The sequence below is a fragment of the Urocitellus parryii genome, chromosome 1 (assembly GCF_045843805.1).
Source record: "Urocitellus parryii isolate mUroPar1 chromosome 1, mUroPar1.hap1, whole genome shotgun sequence".
NCBI classification, from domain to species: Eukaryota; Metazoa; Chordata; class Mammalia; order Rodentia; family Sciuridae; genus Urocitellus; species Urocitellus parryii.
Window position 1 is genome coordinate 194,233,066 of NC_135531.1, and position 13,620 is coordinate 194,246,685.

At 39.2% G+C, this 13,620-nt stretch overlaps 1 protein-coding gene across 4 annotated transcripts in view; it reads left to right on the forward strand.

Moving 5' to 3' along the window:
- The window catches only part of Hnmt (histamine N-methyltransferase), a 176,252-nt gene that overhangs the window by 56,505 nt on the left and 106,127 nt on the right, over positions 1–13,620 (forward strand). The window contains exon 3 of one of the 4 annotated variants that reach the window (XM_077798354.1): positions 7,631–7,743. The exons of the other annotated variants lie outside the window; for them this stretch is intronic. The gene's annotated coding sequence lies outside the window, so the exon portion shown is untranslated. The remainder of the gene's footprint in view (positions 1–7,630; positions 7,744–13,620) is intronic. 4 annotated transcript variants of the gene reach the window in all.

Here is a 13,620-nt window from a genome sequence, read left to right on the forward strand (position 1 = left end):
ATCCAGGATGACTCCTAAATATGGAGGCTGCGTAAATGAGTGATTAGAGATCATAGTTCCACTAAGGCTGGATATAAGGGGAAGCATCACATTTAGAGCAGGAAGGAGTACTAGTTTCACTTGTTAAATTCAAGATGCATGTTAGACATCCCAGTGAGGCATTAACTTGGCAGTTAGATATCCAAATCTGGAGGGCAAGACTAGATATATCATTTGGAAATAGTCAGCATTTAGGTAATATTATAACATTGGATGAAATTATCTAGAGAGAACATGTTCTTAGAGAACCCTCAATATTCAGGAAAACAAGTCCATCTAGAATGGTTTGGGATGACATTTTATGTAGAAGACAAACACAAGTCCATATAGCTCTGTAGAACCAAAGAAAAGGCACAAATTAATCTAAGTCTATCATCTTCCTTGTTTACTAGGAACATGTGAGGCAGGGTACCAGCTAAGCTCAAGATGTGGAGTCAGACAGACCTGAGTTCTAATGGATCTGTTTCCCAAAATAAAATGAGCATGACATTATTCCTAGCTCAAGGAACTTTATGAAGAATCAATAAAGGGATGAATGTGAAGCACTCAGCATGAGGCTTGGCACATAGTAAGTGCTCAGAAAGCCAGCATTAGTGAGCACTCTCACATACCGCATTCCCCCATGGGCGCAGGACCTTTAAACTTGCTTCATTAAGTGAGGGCAATTAAAAACTTTAATTTGATAAGAGGGTAATTAAAAGGAAAACCATGTTAGTTTAAATTTATTTTATATGTAGCAGGTAATAAAAATAAATTAGAACCTGAGAATTACAAATTTTAATCACAGAGAGAAAGGTTTTGTGAGAAGAACATGATTTCATATTCAGACAAGCCAATCTTTCGCAAATTCTTTATTTAAAGCAGTGACAAGAACCATTTTGGGGAAAAAATGATGTTTTTATGGCAACTTTACTGGTGAAGTTTTTGAAAGATTTGCATTTGACAAATTTAGCATCAGTTAGTCCCCCTCCACACACAATAATTACAAAATTCTGGAGGGTGGATAAAATGTAATATTCCCCAAGAATGAGAACAAAGGAAGAAAATGCTTTGGGCCATACTGGACATAATCATTTTTGCACATGCATTTTTCAGAAGGGAACCCACACTGTGGACGGAAGTTAAAATGAATAAAATAATTATCTCTAGCATTAAATACCCATAGGCATATTTTTACAGCACATATTAGTGTTTGCCAGAGACATAACAATGTGTGTGTATATTTTAAGAGAATTCTAATGCGTTGGAGAAATAGCAATCAAATTGTTCACAAAATTTCAGGAGCTAAATTGAAAAGAAGGAAATTGTTTTTTTTAATACAAAATTGTATCCCAGAGAGAGTGATACAAAGTTGAGAGCTAATGCAAATTAAAATGAAGTCTGAGAAGCAACTGGCCCCCATCTCAGCCCCTCCTCCCCTCCATCCTTTCTGTATTACAGAGTTGAACCACAGTTCCTACCTCCTGGGGATGAGCTGGGATAGGGCAGAGAGCAAGGCTAGTGGGAAAATGACAGGCAACCAACCCCTTTTTAGGAATCAGAGAGTGGGGGGGAGGGGTAGGAAATGGAATGCATTTTTTTTGTTTTCTAATTTAGGCTGAAGGTCTCTCTATAGAGAACAGCTATAAACTTTAGCCCTACCCTGAGGGTTTCAGGGCACTCCATCATGGATGTTTAGAATCTACCTTTTATAGAATGCTTCTTTATGCTAATGGATGGCCTAATGCCTGAGTGTCTCACCCGTGACCAGCTATTCCTGTTACAGGAGATGTGTTTACATGTACAGGCCCTTGTGCTTCTTGTCTGCTGAGCTGTGTCCAGTTTATTTCTACCAAGACAGCCACTCTCCAGGAGAGCCCTGACTAGGCAGGAAGTTAGGTTCAGGTGAGTGGGTCAGATGAGACACAGAGGAGGTAGCCCAACAAGACACTAGCAGAAGCAGTGTCTGATTGACAGATCCCAAAGAGAAGAGGCAGCACACATCACAGGGCCATGGGAATGGGCAGCCATCCAGGACCCCAGCACTCATCAGCAGGCGGGGAGCAAAAGAAAAGGCCAAGGGACTCATGAGTTGAAGCTTGTAATGGGAATAGGGAAACTACACGGGTTTAGAGCAAGCTGGATCAAGTCCCCAGAGGTCACATTGTGACTGAGAGGTCGTCACTGCATCAAATCTGCACAGTTTAGATGGAATGTGAACAGTAGCCAAATAGGCTTTATCTAGCTTTCCCATAGGCAAGGCAGTCACTTGGCAGAGGCTACATGAGACACATACTTGAATCAACCACACTGAGGAACTGAGAGGAAAAGAGAATTGAAAAACTGTGTGAAAGTGACTAGGCTCTGCTTCCAGTATTAGAAAGCCAGCTTAAATTCCAAAGGAACTCTGAGGCAACATAAAATTAAAGGAATGCTCTACTATGGGCCCCATTCATTGCTTCAATTCCAAACTCCCCCTATCTGACTGATAATATAGGTGCCAGGTAATCATAAATCTCTGGAATTTGTACTGCTAATCAGAAGTCCAAACCCATTTTGTTTGACATGATCCATCTTTACCTTTGTGTCTGGTGTTGGCATTTCATAGCATTTAAGGACTCTCACAAGAAGGTGCACGTATACAAAGGGGTTTACCATAGAGAATACATACCCTCAGTGTTTCGGTGAGGCAAACCTGCCACAGGAGAGTGGCCCGAGCAGCGGGAGGCATTGTGAACTATAGACCTTAGACACTTGGGTGACTTACTGGGACAATATGAGACAAGTTAGAGATAGTCTCTAAGAATACCTTCTACAGCACAAAACAGTCTAAAACTTTTCAGGTATAAAATTCTCTTCTTCCTCGCTGTGATGTATCTCTGGTGAAAAGGGATAACAAATCATGGTACTCAGAAACATGCTGTAATCCCAGTTACTCAGAAGGCCAAGGCAGGGCAGATGATTGAGAGTTTGAAGTCAGCCTAGGCAACTTACAGAGACCTTATCTTTAAATAAATTTTTAAAAGAGCTGGAGATGTGGCTCAGTGGGAGAATGCCCTGAGTTCAATCCCCAGTACCACTACCAAAAAAAAAAGAAAAAAAAAAAAAACATAGTACAGGAGCACAATTAGATCCACTTTAGTCCATATCCCTTGTTATTGAGCTATTTCTTGCTACAGCATATTCACTGAATATAATTCACCCAAGGTAATAATTGATCAACGTTATAAAAAAGAAGGTAATAAATATGTTTATAATAAAAATATACTATAAGATAGAATATAAGATAAATATAAAATTATAAAACCAAATTTAATATATAGGCTAAATTATATGTCATATATGTACATTTAGTGAAAATACGAATATAAAAGAAGGAAAAATAAATACAATTAGGGTAGAAGTAGGTATTAAGATTGTGGTGACTTAATTTTTCCTGTGCCCCAATATCTTTAATTATTATCATATAAGTTAAAAGAACTGTAAAATAGCTTCTCTTTCTTAGAAGCAGCATGGAGAAAAGCAAAACTTGAAGAAGTGGGTAGATATGATTTGATCAACATTGATATTTCAACTTGCAGGACTCCTCTTCTGTGAAGAGCTCACATTAAAAAAGAGTAAGCACCACCCGGTGACATGGCACACACCTGTAATCTCAGCGGCTCTGTAAACTGAGGCAGGGGGATCCTGAGTTCAAAGCCAGCCTCTGCAAAAGCAAGGTGCTACACAACTCAATGAGACCCTGTCACTGAATAAAATACAAAATAGGGCTGGAGATGTGGCTCAGTGGGCGAGTGCTCCCGAGTTCAATTCCTGGTACAGGGTACCCCATCCCCAAATAAGCACGGCTCTTGCAGAGCATAAATTCAGTGCTCTTCTTGTCATAAAGTGAAGGTCAGATTATGGTCCTAGGAAAGCAACAGTCATTTGGAAGTCGCATCTCAGCTAGTGCTCTCAAGCAAACATTCCCAAATCTTTTTCTAATGCTATTTTGTCAAATGAGAATGAAAACTGTCCTCAGAGGAGAAACATTCTATTAAAAAACACAATCTTGCTTAAGTTAAAATTTGAAGTTAGCTTCTCTGACAGTTGGAATGTGAAGAATGGTGAAGGAATCCCTATTTTGTCACAATCAGCAGTTTGCACTGAGGGGGGCCTCATCTTCCTGCTACCCCTTTTTCAGCGGGTAATGAACCGTTGCTATCTTTGGCCACCAGAGGGCGCGCTCACCAAGGGAGAGAAAGGGCCCCGTGCAGGAGCCAGGAAGGCGAAATGCAAGCATCACCCTGGCTTGCTTTCCTCTGTGGTTTCAGCATTGCAGTTTATAACATTTTAGACTTGACGTTCACACGTCTCCAAAACACATTACAAGCGTTATTTCAGCGGCTTGGAGAAATCCCAAACACAAACCGGGAAGTTACTTCCTTCAGACACTTGCTGCCTTAGCCTTGAATGGACCTCCTGAGAGCTTCCTTTCAGTGGTCACAGATCCTTTGTAACAAGATACAAGTGATTGTGACGGAAATATTTGAAAACTGCAAGACACCACTTTGTTGCTGAAAGGTCAAATGCAGGAGAGAGAATTGCCCAGCTGTAGCAAAGCTGATGTTAATTTGCCTAAGCAGTAAGTGCAACAATGTGCTGATGTTGGCTTGATTTATAGATTTTAGATTTTATATGAAGAAAATTTATGACATCCAGAGGCAATAAGGGGAGAGTGGGTACAAGGATGCAGGCACAGCTGAGGGCTATGGTTGTGAGACTCTAAGTCTAGGATTTGCCATAGAATATTCTGTTAGCCAAAGAGATACCTACTTCTTATTAAAATTCTTCTTAGATATTTTTACGTTTTTTTTTTTTTTTTTTTTTTTTTTTTTTTTTTTTTTTTTTTTGCTTCAAAACCTGCAGCTGTATAATTCTGGAAAAAAAAAATAAAACCCCTCCCTGAACCTCAGTGTCTTCAAATATATATTATCTGTACATCCAAGACCTCAACTCAAGAGAAACTTAAATCACTTGGGCACAAAGCATTCAGACAGTTGTTATCCTCACCCTGCCCACCTGTCATGCTTCAAAGAGAGAGTGTACATAACCTTTTTCCTCATGTATCCCTGGTTTGAAATCTACTTTCAAGTAAATTTCTACGTCTTCCTGCCCCTTTCTGGTTTCTGTTAATTACTATTTTCAAATTAATCTATTTCTTCAAACTCTTTTTCATCCACTAAATCTTTCTAATGAGCCTTATGAATCTTTCTGTATACCATTGTAGAAAAAAATAAATTATTATCTTTAACAAAGAATTGTCACACTTATCTAACATTAAAAAGATGGGGGAACTATTAAAAATAGTAAGCATTAATTTATCTGGATGTACCTGCAGATCTATTTTTTGCAATCACTTCAGTACATCTCCACTGACATTTCTCTTGTATTTGTCTTTGGAAGTCTTAGGGGAATCTCATAGATAGGGTCTCACTCAGAACCTACTGCTGCTGCTTTATCTCATTGACCTAGGGGGCTGCTTCTTGCAGTGTACTGCTGCAGTTGCTTTTGTTCTGAGAACTCTGCCAGGCACCTCCCTCCCATTCAATGGCACCTGACTTCCAGGACATGCTGAATTCTATCATAAGGCATTCCTTGTCTTCCTGAACGAAACTGTTTTATTTGAAAAACTCGTGTAGTGAAGGCAGTAGGCTTTGCACACACATGAGAAGAAGTATATTCCTTCATGTAGTGAACTCTGTCCACAGTCCCCCCCCCCCACAGGTCACCTCCAATCTATTTCAACAGCCATGTACATTTATATTAAACTTTCTCTTTGTTTTGCTGCAAATTGATTGTCCTTGCAACCTTTATTTGGAGAGGTTGTATTGAGCCAATCTGACCCACACAGAAAAGGCCTGAAATGCACTGAGGCTTGGGTTTGTCTGGGAAGCACTAGCTAATGACTGCTACAAAAGTCTGAAAGCATGACGTTTGCCTTAGAGTGGCCCACTTCTGACATAAGTCTGGGGAGTTGTCTAGAATTGCACCTTCTCTATTCTTCACCCCCTTCTTTTTTATACATTTCTCCTGGCCATTAATAAGTCCCTTGCTCATGAGTCTTTATCTGAGAGTCTGTTTCGGGAAGGCATTAAGATTCTTGGCACCAGGAGTGCAGGATGGTTTTTGGAACAGACTCTAAAGATGGGATTCTCAAGTTAATTCACTAGTCAAATGCCAATAAAGATGTCATCAGATTTCATCTCACTCCAGTCAGGATGGCAATTATCAAGAATAGAAGCAACAATAAATGTTGGTGAGGATGATTCACTCATAAATTGCTGGTAAGAATGCAAACTGATGCAACCATTATGGAAAACAGTATGGAAATTCCTCAGAAAAATTGGAATGGAATCACGGTTTGACCCAGTCATCCCATTCCTTGGTTTATACCCAAAGGACTTAAAATGAGCATAGTAGAGATATAGCCACATCAATGTTTGTAGCAGCTCAATTCACAAATAGCTAAGCTATGAAACCACCCTAGGTGTCCTTAAATAGATGAATGAATAAAGAAAATATGGTTGATACACAGACAGACAGACACACACACACTGGAATATTACTAAGCCTTAAAGAAGAATGAAATTATGGCATTTGCCAGTAAATGGATAGAGCTGGAGAGTATCATGCTAATTGAAATAAGCCAATCCCCCAAAACCAATGACTGAATATTTTTTCTGAGATTCGGATGTTAATTCACAATGGGGATGTGTGCTAGGGAAGGATAGAGTTACTTTAGATTAGGTAGAGGACAGTAAAGGGAGGGGAGGGGTAGTGGGGTAGGAAGGCTAGTAGAATAAATCTGACATTATTGCCCTATGTACATATATGACTATATGACCTGTGTGATTATGCATAATGTACAACCAGAAAAATAAGAAATTACACTTCATTTATGTATTATGTGTCAGAATGCATCCTACTGTCACATATAACTAATTAGAATAAACAATAAAAAAGAAAAAAAAAGATGTTATCAGAAGTGGAGTTCATAGCCACTGTCATATAATAGTTAACTTTCACCCATGGTGAATGAGGGTGATGTTTATAGTATGAATTATATAACCCCAAATGAAATGTAAGTTCATCCCTAATATGTGTGAATGTGACCATATTAGGAAGGAGGGTCTTTGCAGATGATCAAGCTAAGATGACATCATTAGAGTGTGCCTTAATCCAATATAACCACTGTACTTATTGGAAGGGGAGTTTTGGACACAGAGATGTACACAGAGAAGATGGTATGAAACACAGGGAGAATACCATCTCCAAGCCAAGGAATATCTGAGGCTGCCAGAGGCTCTGGGAGGCAAGGAATAGATTCTTTTTGTTACAGAAGCCCTAGGTACAAATACAGATAGGATCTGACAGGAGAGGTATGCTACCTTATGCAATCACATTTGGCTTTGGGACCTGCAAGTTAAATGGTAACTATACAAACTGTAGCTAGGTTCAATAATGAATCAAAAACAGAAGATGACAGGTGCCAGTTGGTCAACTTCAGGCATGATGAGAAAGTCACAAGACCCCTTTATACCTTTTAAACAGACCCTCTTTTCTCCTACAGCCAGAGGAGGACCTTTCTAATGACCAGACCCAGAAGCAACTGTGGGAAAAGCACCCCTAAAGAGAAATCAAGTTGTTTTCTCAGCTGTTCTCCCCTGCTGGATGGGGACCTTGGTAAGGAAGGGATGGGCTTTGAGGCTTGGAGTCTGAACACATGAACAGGTGTTCTGGAGAAACGGGAAACTGTGCAGGTACCCCGTCCTGCAGAAGGGACTCACATCCTCTTGCCGGAGGTCAGGGCTCCCTTGCATAGATTGCAACCTAAGTGCACAAATGAAACCATAGAAGCCAAACATGAGCTTTATGGCTGATATCCTTCTTCAGACTTTAAGTCCAATAAGTGTTTCAGCCCCTACAGTGCCCTCTGTGAGAGAAAAGTAGAGACTCAAATTTTCACTCCCCAGGATTTGTGACCATGGGTAAGCTACTTAATAGATCTGTGCTTCCATTTTCTTATCTGACTAAAAAAAAAAAAAAAAAAAAAAGTGGTTAATGATACTTCCCATAATGTATGCGATATGAAAGTACTTCACAAAGAGGGCGTTGGGCAATTATAATCTATTAGATTCTTTCCAGCTTCCAATGTCCCTGATTCTAATAATGGATAAGAGGTCTACTACCTTGTAAAGAGCACTTCTGAAAGGTAGCCAGGCAGGGGAGATGGAGGGACACTTTCCTTTTTATCTCTCTCTTTTCATCCATTGAGAGGGAGATGAAGTCAACAGCTGTTGAAACAAACAAGCTCACTTAGTGAGTTGAATAATATCAAACTATCGCTCAAATGAAAAGAGCAGCTGGCTTTCTACCAAGATGCCATTGTCACACACACACCCTCACATTTGGGATCATTAGAAATTTACATGGGGTGAATAGCCCTGGAAAACTATATTTACTTTTCCATAAATCATCAGAAAAATGATAGCACACCCTCAGTGAGATGTGAGGGGTAGGGGGGTGGGGGACACACAGCACAGCAGATGAGTATTTTTCATGTGAATGTGAAGAAAACTGCTGGAAATAAATTTAAGCCTTTCTGAGACAAAGAAGTGGCAGGCATTCAAAGGAAGATAGATGCTTAAAGGAAAATGGGGAAGTGGAGCAAAGAAAAATGTGACCCATCTGAAAGCATAAATTGGCTCAAATGTTGTGGATGGATCTAATTATTTCCAGGCATGCTGAGACCAGGACCTTAGGATGCTAGCATTTCAGATCTAGGTGTAGCTGAGTGCACACCTCCAAGGGGCATTAAGATTATTTTGGTCTGATTGTAATAATTCTGTACAGCATATTCATAAGATAGAAATAACAATAAAAATCCATAATTTCACAAGGTAGTAAAAATTAACTCGTGATGGTTTTAACAAGATAATTCCTCATTTACATATTTTCTACCCATTTTAATTAGAATATCAAATAGCAACGTACAATTTTGAACCCTGTTGTTGTTATCTCATGGTATCTTTTTATGGCAATATAAGATACTTCATGGACATTGTTTTTAATGACTGCACAATATTTCCTGTGCGGTCACTGAAAATAATGCACCATGTTCCCTAATATGAACGTTCACAGTTATTAATAATACCTGAACCATGAAAATTTAGTTTTATTTTTAAATATAGTATGTTATGAAGTAATCAGAATTTAATTTACTCTTTACATTATAAAATTAATACATGTAATTGTAGAAAATAAGGACAATAGAGAAAATTACAGCAAATCAAAAACAAACTTACCTCCATTTCCTCTAAGTTAATCGCTTGTATCATTTTAGTGTATTTTTTTTCCAGTTTCCAGGAATTTTTCTGCTATTTTTACTTCTTGCTAGGTCCATCTTTCTTATGCTCCCCTGTCTCAGTTCTCTCAGAGAATTATGAATCTCAAATTCAATAATTCCCCTAGTTAAAATTTACACTCTAAGAGAACCTGTGAAGGAAACACTTTCTAGCTTTGTATTCCAAATTTAGACATAACAGGTTTCCAGGTTCCTTTACCTCTTGGGCTGGTCTCACTACCTAGTTAAAGTGTACAATGCTGTACTTACTTCATGGAGCTTCCGAAATCTGTGAGCACAAATGGGGCTGATGTAGTAAACCCTCTTTTCATTGATTTAGGTTCCCAGACTTTGCTACTCATTTCCACCTAATCTTACCTAAATATTTCTGAAGGATACCTAAGGAGTATTATACTGCTGTTGGTTTAAGATAAATTTTTTCTCTACTGAGTACAGAACAAAGGGCTCTTCTTATATTTTGGTTTAAAAAGTTCCTATTTTATTGTAAAGCTCTGTGTGTACCTATTGTCCTGTCATGTTCCCGAGCGGCCCCTGAGATGAGGAGGTACTTGAAAGTGACTTGTTAAGAAGGTGATCTCAGGGGCTAGGGTTGTGGCTCAGTGGTGGAGCACTCTCCTAGCATGTGCGAGGCCCTGGGCTCGATCCTCAGCACCACATAAAAATAAATAAATAAAATAAAGGTATAAATTTTTTAAAAAATGAAGGTGATCTCAGAGGAAAAGGGCAAAATAGAGGAGAAGCAGAACACACACACCAAGCTTGCTTGTAGGTTTAGACCAAGTCCAGCTAGAGCTTCACCCAGCTTGAGGCCAGGGAACTAACCTTCAGGCACCTGAAACTGAGAGTCATTGCCTAAGGCTGCTCAAAGGCCTTCAACTCCCCATAACCGGAGCTCTCCATAGAACTCCTCAGAGAGTCACTCGTAGGAGCAGCCTGCAAAGCATGAAGCAGCTGGCAGAGGCTTACAGAAAAAAAGGATCCAGGGTATCTAAGTGGAGTGTCAAGAGGGTTCACCACTTCACGGATGGCACGTTTGTGGTCCGCCAAAATTCATATATTGAAACTTAACCTCCAAGATGATTATGTGGGGAGGGAGAACTGTGAAGGTGATTGGATCGTGAGTGGGGGGCCCTCAGAAATGGGATTAGTGTCCTTATAAAAAGAGATATAAGAGACATGGATTCTCTCTCCACCACGTGAGGATACAATGAAAAGACAGCTGTCTAAAAAACAGGGAGAGGGCCCTCACCAGACACCAAATCTGCTGGCACCCTGATCTTAGACTTTTTCACCTCTAGGACTATGAGAAATAAATTCCCTTTCTTTAAGCCACTTAGTCTATGGTATCTTGTTATAGTAGCCTGAACTGACCTAAGACAATCACATGTCAAAATCTTTAGTAAACCTATATCTGGGCTTTGTGACTTTTCATCTTTCATAGCTAGCAGAGGATTCCTTATCTATGATAATGCATATCAAATTCAATCCTATGAGAAGTTTTCATAAAATCAATTTATTTTTTATAATTTAACCATCAAACTTGTTCATTGTCAAAACAGTTTATCTTAAAAGCAAGTTTTTTTGAAAGATGATTTTAGCTACAGAGAAAACGCAAAATTATAAGAAGCATATGTAAGGCATGTGGCTAGCACTGAGGTTAATGCATGAAGCCTAATATCTATATGCAAAGTAATCACTGGTGTTAAATTTCATGGAAAAGATGAATCCTTAAAGCAGTTTGTATCCAGCTTAACAATAGAAGTGTTTCTGCAATTTGTTGGGATTATGGAATGGCACTGAGATGTCTATCTTTCCCTTCATATCCTGATATATAGAAAATGAACTCCGTCTCCATATGGCAACATTGAACATTAAATGCATGCACAAAGGTCTGGAAATTTCCAGAGGATAGGCTTCTTTATTATAGCTGTTGGAAACAGTTCTGGGAACAGGCCATAGTAGGATGTATGAATAATGAGAGGTGATTCTAAGAGACGGAGCAACTTGACCATCAAAACTCAGGCAGAAAAGTTGAAAAATGGTGGAGTTTCATCTCCAGTGGCCTACACTGTGGGGTCAAAGTATAAGTCCATGCTATGTTTGACTCCAGACAGGGCAAAGTGAAAGAAGCTACATTAAAACAACAACAACAACAACAAACACCCAAGTAAGGCCTATTCTTCTTTTTTGAGGCCTAGTTTCCTTCTGCCCTAATAAAGCAACCCCAAATTTATCACACATATAAACACAAGTCTTACAAAACAAGTGTCATTTTGAGTGTGGAGAGACAATAAGACTAGAATAGTAGTGCTCTTCACAATCTCTGAGCTTGGAGAGAAGCAAAAATCAACTTGTCTGTAAGCTGAAGCAGAAATATTTTTTAAAAAGAAATTATTTTGCACCTGCCACTCATCCTATTTTTCACCCTGGTTTTTGTTGATAGGTGACCTGGGGTGTTCAAGTTCCATCAAGAAATTGAATACCAGAGGAGAAATCATGCATTCACAGGCACAGCTCGCAGGGCTGTCTTGCCATCTGTCACAGGCCACACATGGCCAGCACAACTCTAGGGCAGCATAGTGCCTGTTTATGTAAGACCACCTAATCCACCTCGTGATCTCTCTTTGATATTTAGAAGAAACATGTGAAATTGCCCCTGATGTGAGACACTGATTTACCATGCACATTGAAAGGAAATGTTGAAGGTATCAGGATTTTATCAGGGTAAGGAAGTATAGGTGATATGTGATATGTGACACACCCATTCCATGCCACTCAAGAACACTTTTTCATAACTTCTTACATGCTCGAAAATTAGGGTAAGGAAGTATAGGTGATATGTGATATGTGACACACCCATTCCATGCCACTCGAGAACACTTTTTCATAACTTCTTACATGCTCGAAAATTTTTTCTTTCCTTATACAACAATATTCCACCTACTCAGTTGAGGACCAAAATAGTGTGAGAAGCCAACTAGAGAAAACTCCAAATTTGGGAAGAATGTCTTTGTGACATGAGTTTGCACAAGAGAGATCAGGGAAGGGTGTTGTCGAACACTGAGAATGTGGAGTAACAGGGCAAAATCGATTCTTGGGCTTTGTTTAGGCTTCAACAGAGAACATAAACATGGGAGTTTCCCTCCTGTGGGTGGGCAAGGCACCAAAGGATGAGGGAACTGTATCAGAGCTGAGGGATGAGTAGTGGCAAAGAAATGCGCTCCTCAGGGAGGAGGGTGGCTTCCAAAGATCTTAGGGGACAGCTGGCAATTTATGTCTCCTGTGAGGTGTTAGATTTCTAGATCCCTAAGAAGTCAAGAGTACAAATGAGGAAGGGGAGGATTTAATGCATTTGCAGCAAATAGAGTGTTTGCAACCCAAGGATCCCAGAGGCTTCCTCCTGCTACCTTGGTATGGACCTGACAACTAGACTACAGGGACAAGACTTTCTGCCTTTTGCCAACTTCTACGACTCCAACAATCCACAATGAGTCTCAGTGAGATGATCAAAGCAGGAATAAAAATGAAAGAAGAAGACCAGGCAGGACAATCAGAACACACACCCAGTGAAATAAGACTATATAAAAAGAAGAAAACCTAACACAGAAATGAATTATATGTGGAGATCCAAGTGCAACACACACACATGCGCGCACACACACACACACACACACTGAGAATATGGAACTCTATAAAAATGTACTTGAAAATTTAGAGAAAATTAATGAATTTCCATTGTTAATTAAGAAATAGGAAATTTGTGTAGACCAACGGTTAAAGAAGAGAGTTGAAAGAATTCAGAAAAACTATAAAAATACTTAGGAATAGATTTAACATGAATGGCACAGTCTCTATGTAATTCTCAACTTTGGCCATATGTTAAAATTGCCTTGAAGGGCTTAAAAAATCCTGATGTCCAGGCTGCATATCAGACAAAGCAAATTAGAATTTCTGGGTGTGAAACCCAGGCATGCATGTTTTAGAGCTTGTAAATAATTCTATCGTGTTACTTAGTTTAAGAGCCACTGGTCCATAGGAAGAAGATTATTAAAATTGTGTTGAAAGATATAATACTAAACCTAAATACAATGTGAAAGAAATACACAATCTTTGCTAAGAATGCTTAATTTCATGATATTGCTCATTCTCCTGAATTAATGTATGAATTTCATATAATATAAATCAGAAAGTCAATC